General features: G+C 45.5%; 1 protein-coding gene across 4 annotated transcripts in view; it reads right to left on the minus strand.

Moving 5' to 3' along the window:
* The window catches only part of CHRM3 (cholinergic receptor muscarinic 3), a 2,422,098-nt gene that overhangs the window by 257,764 nt on the left and 2,147,182 nt on the right, over window positions 1-17,152 (minus strand). The gene's annotated exons all lie outside the window — the stretch shown is intronic.

Here is a 17,152-nt window from a genome sequence, read left to right on the forward strand (position 1 = left end):
CAAAGCTGTGTCTATTGTTAGTAGTGCAAAACCAAAGGGGATGATGGACGGAGTGTTGAACATTGCAAGCACTCACCCCCAGTCAACTGATCTGAGTTTAATCAATCATCATTCTTTAGCTCACTCCGCCACCGCAGTTCAGACATGGCCATATGCAAAACACCTCATCATTGTTAGTAGTGGTCTTTGCATCAAAAACCAAGGGTGTCTGCATGCAATAAATGCCCATGTACCACCCATAGGATGTCTCCTGGCACAGAGCAATGCAAATCATCACAAAGCGCTACTTTGAATTACTTTCAGGAAGTTTTCCAGCACAAAACAAGTTTTAAACTGGAAAGCAAATCCAAAATAAACATCTTGCGACTGTTTGTGCCACTTTTGTGAGGCAAACTGTTAGAAATGGGATTTCTGGTTGGCTAGGGCATGCGCCTAAGCCAGGCAGAAACTGCAACTCTAGTCAGGGCAAAGGAGTTACACGCTGAAGATAACCCCTGTTCACCCCCTTGGTAGCTTGGCACGAGCAGTCAGGCGATGTGTAAAGCGTTTGTGCAACACACACTAACAGCAGCGACACACTAGGCACACCACAAAAGAAACTCTACACAAGGTTATATAAAAATAGCCTTTGTATTATCATAAACGCATTAGAAAATAATCACAAATGTACACTTGGCCACCTGGCACTAGGCAGTACTTTACAGGGGATTATATACATGACAGGGCGAATCAGGCCACTGTCAGAACCATTAGAAGGTACAAGTAATCATCACATTAGACATAAAACACATTATGCAACAAACCAGGCATAAACACATTATGCATCACATTAGGCATAAACACATTCTGCATCACATTTGGGCCTTGCGCCCTCACAGCACCTCAGGTGCTCACAGGCCAACTGGTCTTCCTCGGGGGCCCATCTGGGACTTCCCCGCCATGCCCTATGTCCAAATAGTCGGGGTGCTAAGCTTCCACTTCAGCAGGGTGCAGGCCAAACAGGCCGGCGCCAGAAATGGGGGCGCGAGGGTGTATATCACCCTGGTCTCTCTTGAGACCCAAAATAATGCCCCCTTAACGTTACAGCTGTGCGCAATCATGTGTGACCAAATGGTCGTAGGCACCTCTAGTGCCCTTCTAGGTGCCTCAGCAGCAAAGGCAACATGCGTGATGCACTGGGGGTTGGGGGTGCATCTCACCACTTCCTCTTCATAAAAAGAAATGCCTTCGTCGTTGCAGCTGCCAGTGACTTCGGGGTGCATCTGCGAAAACCAGCCCCGGCACCAACAGTGCCTGGAGAACCCCTCCTTCCCGGGTCTCCTTGGGTGCCACCACCAGGCACCAACAATGCTTCGGACAGGCCCCACTCACCGGGGCTCCTCCAGACTTCCCCCGAGCAACACGCAGGACTTCAGCCGGGAGCCTGCGAGGCTCCGGTCCTCTTTCCCCGGGATCCGGTGAGACTGCAGGGCTCTGCCTCTAAATGTCAGCACACAGGGGTCCCACAGCATGGAGCGGAGACTCTGTCCATCCCCTTCTTCTTTCCGGGCGGCATGAGGGGCTCCCACCATTCCACGGGGGCCCCTCCCACCTCCAGGCTCAATCATACCTGGCTTCCGGCTACTACGTCCATCCTGATTGGTCCACTGAACACCAACACGGCCCCGTCCACAACCAGGCAGCTTACTTGGCTTCCTACACACTGTTCGTGGTGCGGCGGCTCTCGGTGAACATAAAAATGCGGGGTGGCCACCCGCTCCTCCTTCCTGCAGCACAGGGGAATCCCCACGCCGGGATTCCTTCGGAATCATTTGTGACCCAGCGCTTTGGGGCCAATGCTCCCGAGGTGCTCCTCATGCCACCGGTGGCCCAGCAGCATCCAGCCAGTCCGCGACACCAGGACTGAGCAGCGTTCTCCCCAAGATAAAAGGGGCTAAGTCCACTCCTGGTAGAGGGGTGAATCCAGCACGGTCCCCGAGCTGGGTCCAAGGGCACACCGGGCAGAGCTGGGCACAGGCAGGCCAGCACGTAGGGACCTCCAGAAGCTAGCAGCTTGGTCTCACAGCGGTTCCTCGTGACGCCCAGCAGTCCTCCGCCACAGAACAGGTACAAGTAAGCACCCAAAAAGCACACCTTTCCTGGGGTCACAGCCCCAGTACTTATACCACATTTGTCTTTGTTCTGCCCTGGCACAGGGCTTGGGGATCCAGTAAAAACAAGTTCTGGGGGGTGCTGAAGCATTCTCTATACAGTGCTCACACACTCCTTTGTCAGGTTAAGCTCTAGCCCCAGACACATCACAGGGGGGCGGAGCCAGCATTGAACAAGGCAAGCACAGACCTATTCAGGGTCAGGGGCTACTCCTCCCACTACTCCAAATGCAGATCTGCCTATTCAGCCTAGCACTGACTCATGCTGCCCCACTGGAGTCACACACCTCACCAGGCCCTGTCACTCCAGAGCCAGAAATGCAATACACATCAGGCAGGCACAAAGACATATATCACACAGAAATGCCAACTTCTAAAAGTAACATTTCTAAAATAGTGATAATAAATCTGCGTACACCATTACGCAGAATTTATTATTACTATTCCAAACATACCAAACTTGACCACGCTGCTCCTCTCATATTAGAAATTACCACTGAAACACTTATCTGGGACTCCCCAATGCATTCCTATGAGAGAGCAGCCTCACAGCAGTGAGAAATCAAAATGGCTGTTTGTCACTACCAGGACATGTCACACAATGAAGGTACATGTCCTACCTTTTACCTACAATGCACCCTGCCCATAGGGCTAACTAGGGCCAACCTTAGGAGTGAGTGACAAGCAGTAAAAGGGGGGTCACAGACGTGGCACACACTTTATGTGCCCCGACACAGCGGCAGTAAACTGGACGCACAGGCCTCGCAATGGTAGAGGCCTGAGACAGGTTTGAAAGGCTACTTTGGTGGGTGACGCAATCAGTGCTGCCAGCCCACCAGTAGCATTTAATTTACTGGCCCGGTGATCTGAGATACCACTTTACAAGGGACTGACAGGTAAATTAAATACGACAAACAGGTGTAGACCAATCTTACCATTTTACCACAGAGAGCACACACACTTTACACTGGACAGCAGTGCTAAAGTGGCCAGAGTCCTAAAAACACCAACACCAGGTCAGAAAAAATACTAGGAGGAAGGCAAAAAGTTCAGGGATGACCCTACAAAAAGGGCCAAGTCCAACACAAACTCATCACAAAATGTTAGTAAATGTGCCCCTAAATGTTTTAGCAATACTTCCACATAGGCTGCAATAGGTAATTCCTGGTGAAAATATTTTGAATGGCATCTGCTGAATATGCCCCCTCCTTAAGAAACAATTGCAATTTTTAGCATCCGGATCACTTTTGTATCTGTATTTTAAAATGCCAAAATTATTAAATAATTGCACAGAATGTGCCGTATAATTTACATATCTTCCCATATAGATGTGCCTATATTTGCACAATATGCAGTAGAATTCGCCTTTCCTTGCCTTAAAATTTTCTTTTTCTGCAGGATTACGTAGGTAACCCAGAATCACAATTTTATCCTGTTTTCTCACTTAATTTCGCGAGAGTGGGTATGCACCCGCTGGAAAGATCTTCATGCCACCTCTGAGTGTGAATCCTTGCGTGTTATAAATCAATGTTTTGCCCTCCTAAAGGCGATTAAAAGTACCATTCACTTGGGTAGTAATTAACACCAATAAACAATAAAAAATTTGTGCACTCGAGTTTTTACTTTTAAGTCTTGGCCAACTTATGAGGTGACATTTATAAAGCAGGTGCGAGGCATCAAAGTCTGGACGTCAGCTGTGGCACTATCCATGAGTGTCTGAGAACCGCGTCCATCCCAGACACCTAAAGTAAATTATCCTTTGTCTTTGAAGTAAAGCATATAAAGCATACGGGTCTGGGCACAGTGACAGAGAAAGCAAGACAAGCTTTCAATCTTCTTAGGCCTTTGAATGTCTCTACTTCAGCCAAACACTGAGGGCCTAAATAAAAAAAATAAAAAAAATCTGACCTGTGTAATGTTATCTGGTGTTCACGTAAAGTGCTCTAATACCTTTGAGCCAAAGTCACACTATATATAAAAAACAAAATGTGTTCATAGGTACTGCTGTGCACTCTTGTTGCTATATTCCAAAATGTTGGCATTAGGAGATGGTGCACTCTCTGGACAATGTATAGTGCTAAGAGTAGCTGCTGGAACTGTAATCCAAACAATGCCAACTCTACACAAGCAGGGCAAGAAGACAAGAAATATGTTCCAGGATAAATCTTGAGTGGGTGAATTTAGAGTAAACTTGAAATAAGTTCCAAAGCTTTTAACAATTAAAGGTGCAATATAATATGTTAAATAGTATCGAATGCAACTGATAACAATGCAGGAATTGTTTATAGATGCTGCTCAAGCAATATGTTTACTACTCCACAATCAGATGACATGATACAATTTAGACATGAATGTCATGGTCGAAATGAAAATACACATTTCAGTTATTTCCAACGAAATTGCAAATGACAAATACTTTGACCTTCCAATTAAATTCAATGTACCATCGTCCATATATGAGAAGCCGGGAATTAACTTACCTAGAAAGTTTAAGTATATCATGCACATTCTTTACAGAACAAAAAAACATCCAATTCTATGTATCAAAGAGTTTAACATACTCATTCTGAATCCTACGGTAAACTCAAAATCAGGAACAAATGTGATTATGTTCCATTTCGGATTAATTGGAGGCAATTGGAAAAGGGGATTTCATCACAAACATCCCTCTAGGGAAAACCTGGAGAAATGTATGCCTGAAATACATTTCAGAAAATGGATGGTGTGCGATGCTAGGTCGTTAAGACAAAGACTAAGGGCCAGATGTATCAAGAATTGCATTTGCGATTCTTAAGTAGCGAATTTTACTGATTCACTATTTAAGAAAAGCAAAATGAAATGTATGTAGGATTTGTAAAAAAATATGCGACTTCTACATATTCCTTAATAGTGAATCGCAAATTGTGACTCGCTATTAAGGAATATCTTCCCATTTATTCCTATGGGCCTCTGTAGCAATTTGCGAGTACCAAATAGGTACTCGCAAATTGCAAATGCATTTCAAGGGTGATAGGGGGGGCCAAAAGACCACCCTGTTGCACCCCCTACAAGGTAAGTGTGCACATGTGGCACACATACATTCCCTAAGGGCATGTATTTACGCCACATGGCACCTTAACAAAAATGCAAAAAAGTGAATTTTGGGGGGAAATAGCATATTGCCACCAACTTGAAGTTGGTGGTAATTTGCGATTCCTTAAAGGCAGGTCGCAAATCTTTTTGGCATTCTGTATTTCATTTAAGGAATCGCAAATTGTGAATCCTTAAATGCATTCGCAAATTAGGGAATTGCAATTTGTGTGATTCCCTATTTTGTGAATGCCTTTTGGGATGATACATTCCAAAAGGCTTCTTCCCGTTCGCAAACGGGTCGATTCTGAGATGCTGCTCTGGTAAATCCTGGTCTTAGATCACGAGACCTCACCTCCAATGTAATTGTTGAATAGCAGTGGTCCCTGTCGAGTCACCTCCACTGAGTTGACACAATACTGTTCTATTATTAAACAGCACTCGGTGCTTTCCTGAAAAAGGTCTACATGTTAAAATATTTAAGTGTAGAGCTAAGTAAACAATGAACTACACTCAAGGCTGCTGAATTTAATCATTGCGCCGACCGACACGCTTTAGATCCAATCTCTATGACTAAATGAGCATCATGTGGCACATTTATTGAACACAACGCAATCACTAGATGAAGTCGTGATTGCAGCTAAATTTGATCCTTCATCACCTGGCAATCAGTATTCTGTTAAATATGATAGGCACATGCTTTGAAATAAACCTATCTCTTGCATCATCCATTAATGGTCATCTCTGGATCATTAAATGCAGCAACTGACACCGTGATCAAGGCGGAACACGGAATCACTGCTGAGACTGAATATTTTTCCTTGCTGGTGAAAAAGGATGCAGGGTTCTGCCAAGGTGCCACCTACAATTCATCAAGTGAAATATCCCTGTGCTAAAGCAATAAATGCTATTGTATTTGTCACTGCTAGCTTATTTGTAGTAAATTGGATGATCATTGAAATATCACACCTTACTCTGTCACGTACTGTGACTAATAGGTGCATTACTCACTCCAGTACTGGCGGTTCTCTAAATTACTACCTCTAGTTACCGCTGTAAGCGAAATGGAGGCCCCAATTCTTTGCAGATTATAGATTTTTCGTATGTTGTAGATTGATAAACCGTTGCACAAAATGACACACACAAAAAAGTTGATCTAATGTGAGCTTAATATATTTTGAACCTATGAGGCTAGCCTTCAGCACTTGAACCCTTGGGAAACTTTAACAAGCCGGGAGCGTACATAGGGTGGTTTGTTTACAGTTCATTGTGGTCTGACATCTAACAACTTTAAAAGGGTGTCAGCAGCCATTTCTTTCCTGCTATAATTCCGAGCAAGCCTAAAGGGAGACGCAAATTTCATGAACAATAGTAGTGAATAAGATTGGGACAAGTCAATAAAACATATATAAGTGGGGGACATGTGCACCACACAATGTGACCTGTTGACAACGGCAAGTCACAGTAGCTTATACTCCGCTTTTCACCCTCCAAACCCCACGAAGGGAGACACCAACTACCATAATAAATTCTCTAATAACAACTGCTTCGGAAAATATTCCTTTTAAAGTGCCTATGAAAAAAAGTACTTTATAAAGATCTTGGGCTTGATTTAAACGCCTGAATCGATTGACATCCAGGGGCAATCCCCCAGTGCGCCGCACCGGTGGGGGCCGGTTTTGGGCCCATGGGGGCCGTTTTTGTAACAGGGCCGTTTTTGTAACAAAATCGGCCGAAAACCGGCCCTGGCAAAGAGCTCGGCGGCACCCCCAAGCCCCGGGGGGAGGGGAGGGGCTGCCGAGTACTTGGCCAGGGCCGGTTTTGGTCGGCCGGCCCTGGTACAAGTACTTTTGGTCGGTTATGGTGAGGTGTCTATCGGATTTCACCCTGGATTTTTACAAGCATACCCAGAGAAAAACACACACATGCAGGCACACTCTCCCTCATCCCTGCCTTAAAACTTGGTTAGTTGGAAAACTATTGTTTTAAGTTCCCTTGACAATCCACACTGCTCTCTCTTTCCACTGTCTCTTAAGCCCCTGTTGTGTCCTGCTTCTCATAATGCATTTTAACAAGGTATGCCAGCGTGATAGTTGGGAAATCTGAGGCTTACCCTTCCCCCTCTAATCTTACTAACCAAGCTACGCCCCAGTTAACATCCTATAAAAATGTTAGAAACCTATGTACAGGGCACCGTCTCTTTCCCCACCACATCAGGCACTAAGGCATGTAGAATGTGAGGCAGAAGGATGACTGTATTGTAACGCATCACTGGGTGGTGTTACATGTGAATGGGGGTCACGGTGCAGTCCAGTAGTAATGTGGGATTCCTATCCAGTCTTATTTGATTGATGCCTTTGTCAGTGTAGGTCCAGCCTATTTATCAACTAAAAATGCAAGCCAGCAAACGCATGTGGCTGGGGTCTCAGATGGTTTTGTACATTTCCAATGTTCTTTCCGTCCTGCCTGAGTGTCAAAAACTGTGGGTGCTACTGAGTAGGCTTCACTGTGGTGCATAATCTAGACACTACTCCACATGTCAAGCTGAACTCACTGAGTTACACTGACATTTCTCATATATTCCTCGGAACCATTTGGGCTGCCAGAAACATAGGGCACAACCTGCTTCATGGACTAAGTTCCAGTGACGTCAGCAGTTCAAGGATGAAGAAATAATGTGCTTATCTTTGGCAGTGATGCGGTACCACAAAGCTGCACTAGGACATTCTGTATCTAAACAGATAATGGAATAAAACCCCACTTTTACTCCACTAGAGAAACGATTTTTGGCGAGGCGTGCTCGAGTCCGTATGCTTCCATAGAAACAGCGGTGTCATCAGGGGGCCGCCGCGGATCCCATCCTGATAAATTAGAATCTTCTGACACCTCAATCTTTCTCCGGCAGCGGGTAAAAGAACTAAAAAAAACAACAATCTTGTTGTCGAAAACAACCGAGACTCTTTAGCTGTAACTTCAGAAATTGAAATTGAGTTACAGCAATATATAATGTACAAATATACCAGGGAGGACAGACATAATTTAATTTTTTTAGGAAATAAAAATGAATTTTAATCACACGCTGGTGCAAACTGAATACTAGCGCTCCAAATAATAATTGCCCACAATTGGTATATGTACTTGGGGGAGGGAGGGGGGGGGGGGGGGTAGGTATAAGGTGAGTTTCGAAGATGCTATGTGCTTTGGAAATATTTTTAAGGCAGATGCGTTGAGTTAAGCAGGAATACTTGAGGAGTAGTTTGGACTCTCAAGAAGAGACATTTGAAACCACCTTGCTGGCTCACCTGAAAATGTGCGGTGTAAAACAAAGCCCATTTTATGTGTACGAAAATGTCCATCGTCCTTTGTTCTCTCTCAGAAAGTTATGCAGGGAATCGAGAGAGTTGGACCATTACAAGGATATAAACAAAGATACAGTATTGGCTTGCTTCTGTTCCTTTGCTCTGATTTTTTGTATTCGATATCCATCCATCTAAAACATTTTGTAGCACCCAATGCCATACACAAGCTGCTTTTCATTGCTGGTCACACTAATGACACAAAGAGGTGTGCAACAATAAATCGTTGTTGGGTGTGTGTGTGCGGGGGGGGGGGTGTAGGGAGTGGCAGGCGGAATTATTGAGGGATATTAGAAATGTAATGTTTTCCGGAAAAGGGTAGTATAAGTGATTTGCTTGAATGTTCATAATCCCGACATTTTCGTCGAGTGAAATATCCAAATATCCCTGTGCTAGAACAATAAATGCTACTGTATGCGTCACTGCTAGGTTATGTGTAGTCCGTTGATGATCATTGAAATATCACACCTTACTCTGTCACGTACTGTGTCGCATTACTCACTCCAGTGCCGGGGACTCTCTAATGTTCTGCCTCTAGTTACCTCTCTAAGGAGAATGGAGGTACCAATTATTTGCAGATTGTATGTTTTTGTATATTGTGGATTGATAAACTATTGCACAAAATGAAACACAAAAAAAGCAAATCTCATTTGAGCTTCATATATTCTGAACCTAGGGGGCTAGCCTTCAGCACTTGGATCCGTGGGAATCTTTAGCAAGTCTGGAGCGTCATGGGCGTCCGCAGAAATCTTTCCAGAGGGGGGCGAACCTGGCAAATGAAGGGGCGTGGCTAATGTTAATCAATATGGGCGGGGCTAAAATGGCAGACAATCAAGATCGGGTAATGTTCAGGCCAACCTGAGAAAAACAAGCACTGGCATAGCCAATAGGTCTCGCCTTTGGGACCTTATGACTGACTCACTGACTGAAGAACTTATATAGCGCACTTTTGCCGAGGCGTCTTGGCGCTGGGTAAGTATGATGACGGCAGTATAAGTATTTAGTTCTGCAGCAGGTCCCAAAGGCGAAACCAATTGGCTATGCCAATGCTTGTTGTTATATCTGGGCATGTTGAGAGGCTAGGGGACTGGGTCTCGATGTCGGGTTGGGAGCACAGCAATGACCTACTCAATTTGAATGCGTAGGTAATACAACCGGAGGGGTGAAATGAAAGGTTCACTACCAGGAATAACAGGAAGGTAGAAAGTTAGGCTGGTTAGAAAGGTAAGGAGGGGTAGAGGCAGGCATGGTGGTGAGGGGAGAAACAGATGCATGCTAGGAGAGCGCTGTGAGGGAGTGAGGCGAAATGGGAAGATGCACTGAAGGGGGGTCGGGTAAAGACCGTAGTGAGGCAAACAGAAGGGTAGCGAGGGGTGAAGGGTAGACAAAGAAGTGAGGTGTAGAAGAAAAAGATTCAGGAGTAGAGACAGGTAAATCAATGCTGGAGAGGGGAGAATAACACAGTCGTAGAACATGAGGGGGCCAGGTAGAGAGAGGGAGAGGTGTGTTATAGACAGGTAGAGACAGCTGAGGAAGAGGGAATAATAAAGACTGAGGTAGACAGGTGAGGTAGAGGGGTGCGTTGATATAAAGGAAGTGCAGAGATGTGTCACAGATGTTACTGAAGAGGAAAAGAAGTAGAGATATTGAGAAAGAAGTAAGGCACTAAAAGAAGTAAGGGGGTGAACAGAGGTAGAACGAGTGGAAGGGGAGAGAACACGTAGAAGATGAATGGCAGGGTAAAATGAGCGATCAGGCAGTGAGTGTGAGGAGTGGGATACAGAGGGATATGTGGCAGTGAGCGCGAAGTGCGGGGTACAGAGGGATATGTTGTGGCAGTGAGCACAAGGTGCGGTGTACAGAGGGATATGTTGTGGCAGTTAGTGCAAGGTGTGGGGTACAGAGGGATATGTCGTGGCAGTTAGCGCGAGGTGTGGGGTACAGAGGGATATAAGGCAGTGAGCATGGGCAGGGCCGGCTTTAGCGCTCGTGGCGCCCAGTGCGACAATGCTTTTTGGCACCCCCAATGACCACCTCCACTACAGGTTCTTCATAACCATCCTTTCACAGCGCCCCTCAAGCCTCCATAACCATTCAGTCTCAGGTGCAGTTAATTCATTTTATAGCGCCGCTCCTATCAGTGTAAGGTGTCAGAACACTTTACATCACACAGATTACATAGAGACAATCAATCAGAAGTGTGTAAATCAGTGCATAGGAAATGTTACATAAGAGGACAAGAAGGTGTAGGAGTCACAGGTCATCCGTACAGGTAGGCAGGATAGTTTAAGAAGGCTTGGTCAGGAGAATCAGAAACCTAGAATTTAAAACCTAGCACCATGGATGGGGGGTTCTCTTTATTAATAAAAATTGATTTCTACCCAAATTAACCCATTTTGCCACATTAGGATAATGAAAAACTGGGGGGAAATCATAACGCCCTAGCCCAGTTTGCATGCATCTTTGATAACAGTTACTTGCTCACTGTTCCCCATTAGGATTTTAACTCATAAACAGTTATCAACAATATGGTCTCTCTGACAAGTGTGACCCACTGACCTATTTACATTACATTATACGCACTTTGTGAGCTGCACGTCTTTGCAGCAAGCACAGTAACCCTCTGCGCTACCTTAGGATGAGTAGAAACTTCCATTACACAAAACTTCGATCTCTCCCTCTCTCTCTCTCTAAGGAAGTGCATTAATCACTGCAGTCATTTAGACATTTTTTATTGGTGGCTGAAAACTTCTAGGAGTCCAGGAAAGAAGCAGGTGCTTTTAAAATCATCCTATTAGGGCCCCCTACACAAAGTCAGCACCCGGTGCGGTGGCACCGGTTGCACCGCCCTAGAGCCGGCCCTGAGCACGGGAAGTGGGGTACAGGGGGATATGAGGCAGTGAGCATGGGGAGTGGGGTGCAGGGGGATATGAGGTAGTGAAACACAGGGTCGGGACATCCTGCCAGACATGATAGGGTGCATACTGGCAGATAGATATGTTATTGACACGAGTCTGTGTACGTTTTAGTGGGATCTGAAATCCAGACTATGCTGCAACCCCAATTTTTGACTTGGGAGAATAATGCATTGACTCCCCCCAGAACTTCATTCAGAAGACCCCTTGCTCTCAGGCTACTCAGTGTTAAAAGGAGGTCTTTGTGTCCAGACCTAACCACTCGTGCTTGTGGCGCGCAGCTCAAACTGGCCAATGTCATTCTGTTTGTGATAATCAGCCACAGACAGAATGACAATGGGCGGGAGGGGCTGCGAGGAGGAGTGCGAGGCGCCCCATCAGGGAGTTGAGGCCTCTGACAGGGAACACCTCTGCTCCCTGCAGGGCCCGTAATTACGGACAAAAGGTGTCTGTAAAAGCATGGGTGACCGCAGGGGGGGGCAAGCAGGAGCACTCCAGGGGGGGGGCAAGCGCCCCTCCTTGCCCCCCCCCTGCGGACGCCCATGTGGAGCGTACATAGGGTGGTTTGTTTACAGTTCAATGTAGTCCAACATCTCACAACTTCAGTATCAGCAGCCATTTCTTACCTTGCAATCACTTCAGACTATCCTACATTGCCAAATGATCTAGTTAGTTGATTGAAGGCAGAGTCACCCTTTAAAGTAGAGGAGATGGTTTTCTGGGATTAATTCATCAAAAGAGCAATTTCCTGAGAAATTCCGAGAAAAATACAGAAATATAAAGTACAAAGGTAAAACTGGTAGGACATACCCATTTGGTTGTGTACCTTACCATCCACTAGAAGTCAGGACAACAACGTGTAGAGATTGTTAAAATATACTAACAACCCTGTCCTGGCACTGAGATACAAGATCCTTGTAGATAAAAAGTCTGACTTTGTGTCGCAAGGGACCAAATCTTCCTGGGCTCTGGAACTGTACTTATGACCCTGTCAGTACGATCGAAATATTTTGATCACTCCATTAAAGAGTGAGGAAATTCTGGACTTTTCTAATGCTTTGAAATTGGATGTATTTTATGCAGAGCCATACACTGTCCCCAGGAAAATACAGTGGTATTGGTTGACTTTTCTTATTTTTGACAATGTTCTCTGTTTCTTAATCTTTTGTTGGATTTGCTGTTATTTTGAGTAAGATGTTCCCAATTTGAGTATTTTGTCATCCGCAGATGATATGGAGTCTTTCCTACCCTAGTTTTCTGTATGAGGTTGTTACAGAACCTATATGTAGTGCGGAACAAGGATCACGTAATGGACGTATGTTATGTATTGTTCTCTTCAAACTCATTGTAAGTAGATTGGTCAACTCATCTTCTTCATGTACATATACAGTTTTAATCAAAGACCAATTCTTGAATCCTTTTACCTCCATGCCCATCTGTTTCTCTCTGATGACTATTCAGATGTCCGCCTCTAATGACTAACAGAAATGTTTCTAGAACAGCAGGTGCAATGTGTTTCCCTGTCAGATATCAGCAACCAGGGCACCAAAAGCAGCCTAACTACATGCTTTATAAAACGTGAGGTGAGGCCTCAAGCAGTTGATTATCATTGTAAAGGAATAAAATGGCTGAGCTTGGTAAAAGTGCAATCAGTGGAATCCTGTTTCTCCATGTGAGAAGGATAGTGCACCAACAACAATCAAGTGTGATTGTGCGCTATGCTGGAATGAAATAAAGATTGTATCCAGAATATTATTGATTAATTGAATGAGTATTGTTCGGTGTTGTTCGAAAGGCCTGGATAGGCATTCGTTGAATATGGAGCATGATATCTATATTATGTATCAGCATTAAGTGATTATATATTAATATTTAAAAAAAAAATTGTAACAATAAAACGAATTAAAATGAAGAAAAATGTTCAGAATCAAATTGTTGGAGCAATTCTCTTTTAGCAGTGCAATCGGTGATGGAACCTGACGAGGCTCCATTATTATTTCTTCTAGAAAGTGGGCATTTATCTGCTCTAAAACTCTTTGTGTGCCTTTTAGTTTGACTCCAGTCCACACTGGGGGCTGGGGGAGCACATCTGTGCATTTCCCAGAAACAGCTATAAACATTGGGCATGCAACTGGAATAACAGACCTCTGCCGTTTGAGGACCTGACTAGATAGACTGGAGGGAGAAGTTTTGACAATTGGCCTCTGGGAAGCCAGATCATGGCCCCAATAAAGAATAAGAACTGCATTTCACTGCCCAATATCAGACAGAAATGAAATATAGGGGAGACATCTGTGGTTAAAAGGGAAACTCTATGAACCACCCCCAACTTCAAAGGCACACTACAGTATAACTACTGGTGCCATACTTTAGCAGGGCAGCGATACCCTTGTGGGGACGTGGGACTGGAGATCCAGGAACTGTGTGGTGCACACTGCCAGACAAATCGGTTGTGTACAAGGAGGATTACTGCCATTGGAAGGGACTGTGCATCCTTCCTGACTAGTGGCTGGCCTGGGCTGACTACCCGCTGCTGTGGGCACCTCAAGGCCTTGTTGGCTTGCCACTTGCTCTCTTGTGGAGGTTTCAGGGACATCAAAGATCTCCCACGAGGGTAGCACACTATCTCCCTTTGACACCTGGAGAGCGGTTCCCTCTTAAGTGCCCACATCATCTGTTGGATCACAGCTATTAGCACGATGTGAGAGTGGAACTAAGTATTGTGCCTGGAGACTGGATTATCTGGTGCAGAGCTCCATAAGTACTGCCCACACCTAAGAAGTAAGCCCCCTGCATTGTGGGGCCTCGACACGCATAAGCGTCTTGTTGGTCGTGATCAGATTCATCTGTTGGCCTGCTTCATCGATGGTGTGCCATCTTTCTTGTGCGATAATCCGACTGCATATTCATTGCGTGCGGTGCAACCCTCGAAGGTGATGGTATACTCGTAGTAGTTGCTCATTCTACCTATTGCGGCATTGCTGAACTTGCGTCTGGGTTTGTGAACAGAATTGTCTGGTGCGACTCAGATCAACGTGCACCAGACGTGTACCTTATTATCAGGGAGGCATGGAATTGGCAAATCTTCATTGTACGTGACCAGAATAGTGTGGTGCCACTCAGCTCAAGTGCACCAGATGTTGTGCCTCATTTCAAGGGAGGTGCTGAGTTTGCGACTCTGCATTGAGTGTGACCAGAACTGTCTGGTGCGACTTGTACCAATGTGCACCAGACACTGTGCCTCCTTTACACGGAGGCGCGCAGGAGCAGATTCATGTTTCAGGGTACCCAGATTGCCTGGGTGCTACTTTGATTGACATGTGTCTTACGGGGTGCCTCCTTCTCCCGAGAGGCTTCCCTGATTCACCCTCCATTCATCAATGCTCCTTTTTGTGCCCTCAGTGCTATGGACCAACTGCCTTCTCCTCATCCGGCCCAGGCAACTTTATGTTGCCAGGTAGTGTTGCCCAGATCGAGCATGGGTGGTGAGAGTAATTTACTGGGCTAAAGAACGCTTCTGAGAGCGACTGGAAGTGGTTCAAGAGACTGCGCGGCCCCTCTGTGCTTCGCAGAACTGGGCTGGTTCCAGAAAACACAGTGTGGAATCCTTTGATTGAACGACTATTGCCCTCAGCCCGCTTCTGGTTCGCGCACCGTGGGTGAACTTCCAGAGTAGTGGCCAAACCCCCAATTTTTTGACTGCCTCTATATTAGTCCTGCTGCCTATCCCACCTTCTTCCTTGGGACCCTGACTAAGTGTGACTTTGGCTGCAGTCAGCCTAGTATCATGGGGAAGGATTTCTTTATCTCCAGCCCGTGGGTGTAGGGTACTCAGGTTTAGCTGGAGGGTGGAGGAAGGTTTGGGGCCACGGAGTCTGCATGTGCATTATCAATAACCTGCCGGATATCAGTTGCAACGCATTATGGTGCTGTGTGTGTGCGAGTGTGGGTGCGGTCCATACTGACTTGCCTGATATCCGTGGTACCGAGTATAGGTGCTGAGTTTGTGTGTGGGAGTGACTGTCTGTGATTAAATTACACCACACTGCAGTATTGCTTTACATGTTGATTTCTTGCCAAAAGCATACTACATTTGCCATTGGTTTTAACCAGTGCAGCCTTGGCCCACAGTGCTGCTTAAAAGTATTGCAATTATCTGTGTGTACACATCTCTGACATCTTTGTGATCTGGGGTGCACCCTATAACTGTGTGGTATTGAATTATAATAATTGCCAGCGTGGGCCTTGTTCTGACAATATTTCGCACCTCATAAGGGTGATGGGGGGGGGGGGGTTAAAATAGGATCTCTCCCAAGTGGGCATATTACTGATATCATTTTAACACGGTAGGGCCTAGTACTGCTAGTGATATTTCCAAATGTGATTTATGCCCAGAAATATATGATGTTCATGTTGTGTTAGCTAAAGTGTGTGTTGAACACAAACTTTATTTACATACACCATGTGTGAAATCTATTTTGTGATGCTCAGTGTATTTATTGTGTGAGATTACTGTGCCAATGCTTTACACATTGCCTCTGTGATAAGCCTGACTGCTCAGGGCTAAGCTACCCAAGGGTAGACGCAGGTTACACAGTGAGTGTAATCACCAACCCCTGATGGGACTTGTAGGTTCTGCCTGGCTGGGGCCTCACCTCAGTTAACCAGAAAGTGCCAGTTCCAACAATTACCCATTAAACTTGCAATATACCTCTGGAAATCCAGGAATCATTAAATGTATTTAACCAAGTTAACAAAGATCAGTCCACTTTTAAAGATAATAACATTTAAGAAAGCCTCAATATTTATTGAAAATTATCTGGGGATATTCTCAAGAACGTGTTAATCATCGCAAAATTAGCTTAACACAACTTTGCACATCGCAGTTTATCGCAGGAAAATAACACAGTGTTTATGTTGTATTCTCAACCCGGCGGCACCATGCGATAGTCCCAAGATAACGCACCAAATGACAGCGTTAAAATAAACGCAACGCAGAAAAAATAGCGATGTGGCCAACCGCGATAAAAAAATCAGTGATAACCAGCAATTTCCATGCATCATGCGGGAAAATGCACTATAAATGCAACCCAAAAAATACCTCAAAGCAAAATAAACTGCGTTGCACCATGGATGCACCCGGACCGAGTGCAGAGGACAACTCAAACCCCACAAGCCCCACGGAGGTATAGCCAGGAACCACAGCATCGGGGAAGGGCAAGGAGAAGAGGAAGACGGGGTTCAGTCTTCAGGAAAACCGGATCATCGTCACAGAGGTGATAGAACACTACCAACAACTGTTCGTCACCTCCACTATGTTATTGGCAACACAAACGGAAATATGGCAGTCCATCGTGAACAACGTCAATGCAGTTGGAGTGTTGAGGAGGTCAATGGAGGAGGTCAAGAGGCACTGGCATGATGTGACAAGCCAAACCAAGCAGAAACTCGCTGCCAACCGGAAGGCAGCAACGGCGACTGGAGGTGGGAGTTCTGCGCCACAGGAGGAGCTGGATGAGCTGGAGGAAATGGTGGCCACAGTCATCAGTGTGGAGACTGTGCAAGGAGTCGGGGGCATGGACACAGCTCCATATGACCTGACCCAACAGCAACAGGGTGAGTAACGACCAGGGACTAGGGGGACGGGGGGAGATGGGCACAA

Source organism: Triturus cristatus, chromosome 6 (genome assembly GCF_964204655.1).
Source record: "Triturus cristatus chromosome 6, aTriCri1.1, whole genome shotgun sequence".
In the NCBI taxonomy this organism is placed as follows: Eukaryota; Metazoa; Chordata; class Amphibia; order Caudata; family Salamandridae; genus Triturus; species Triturus cristatus.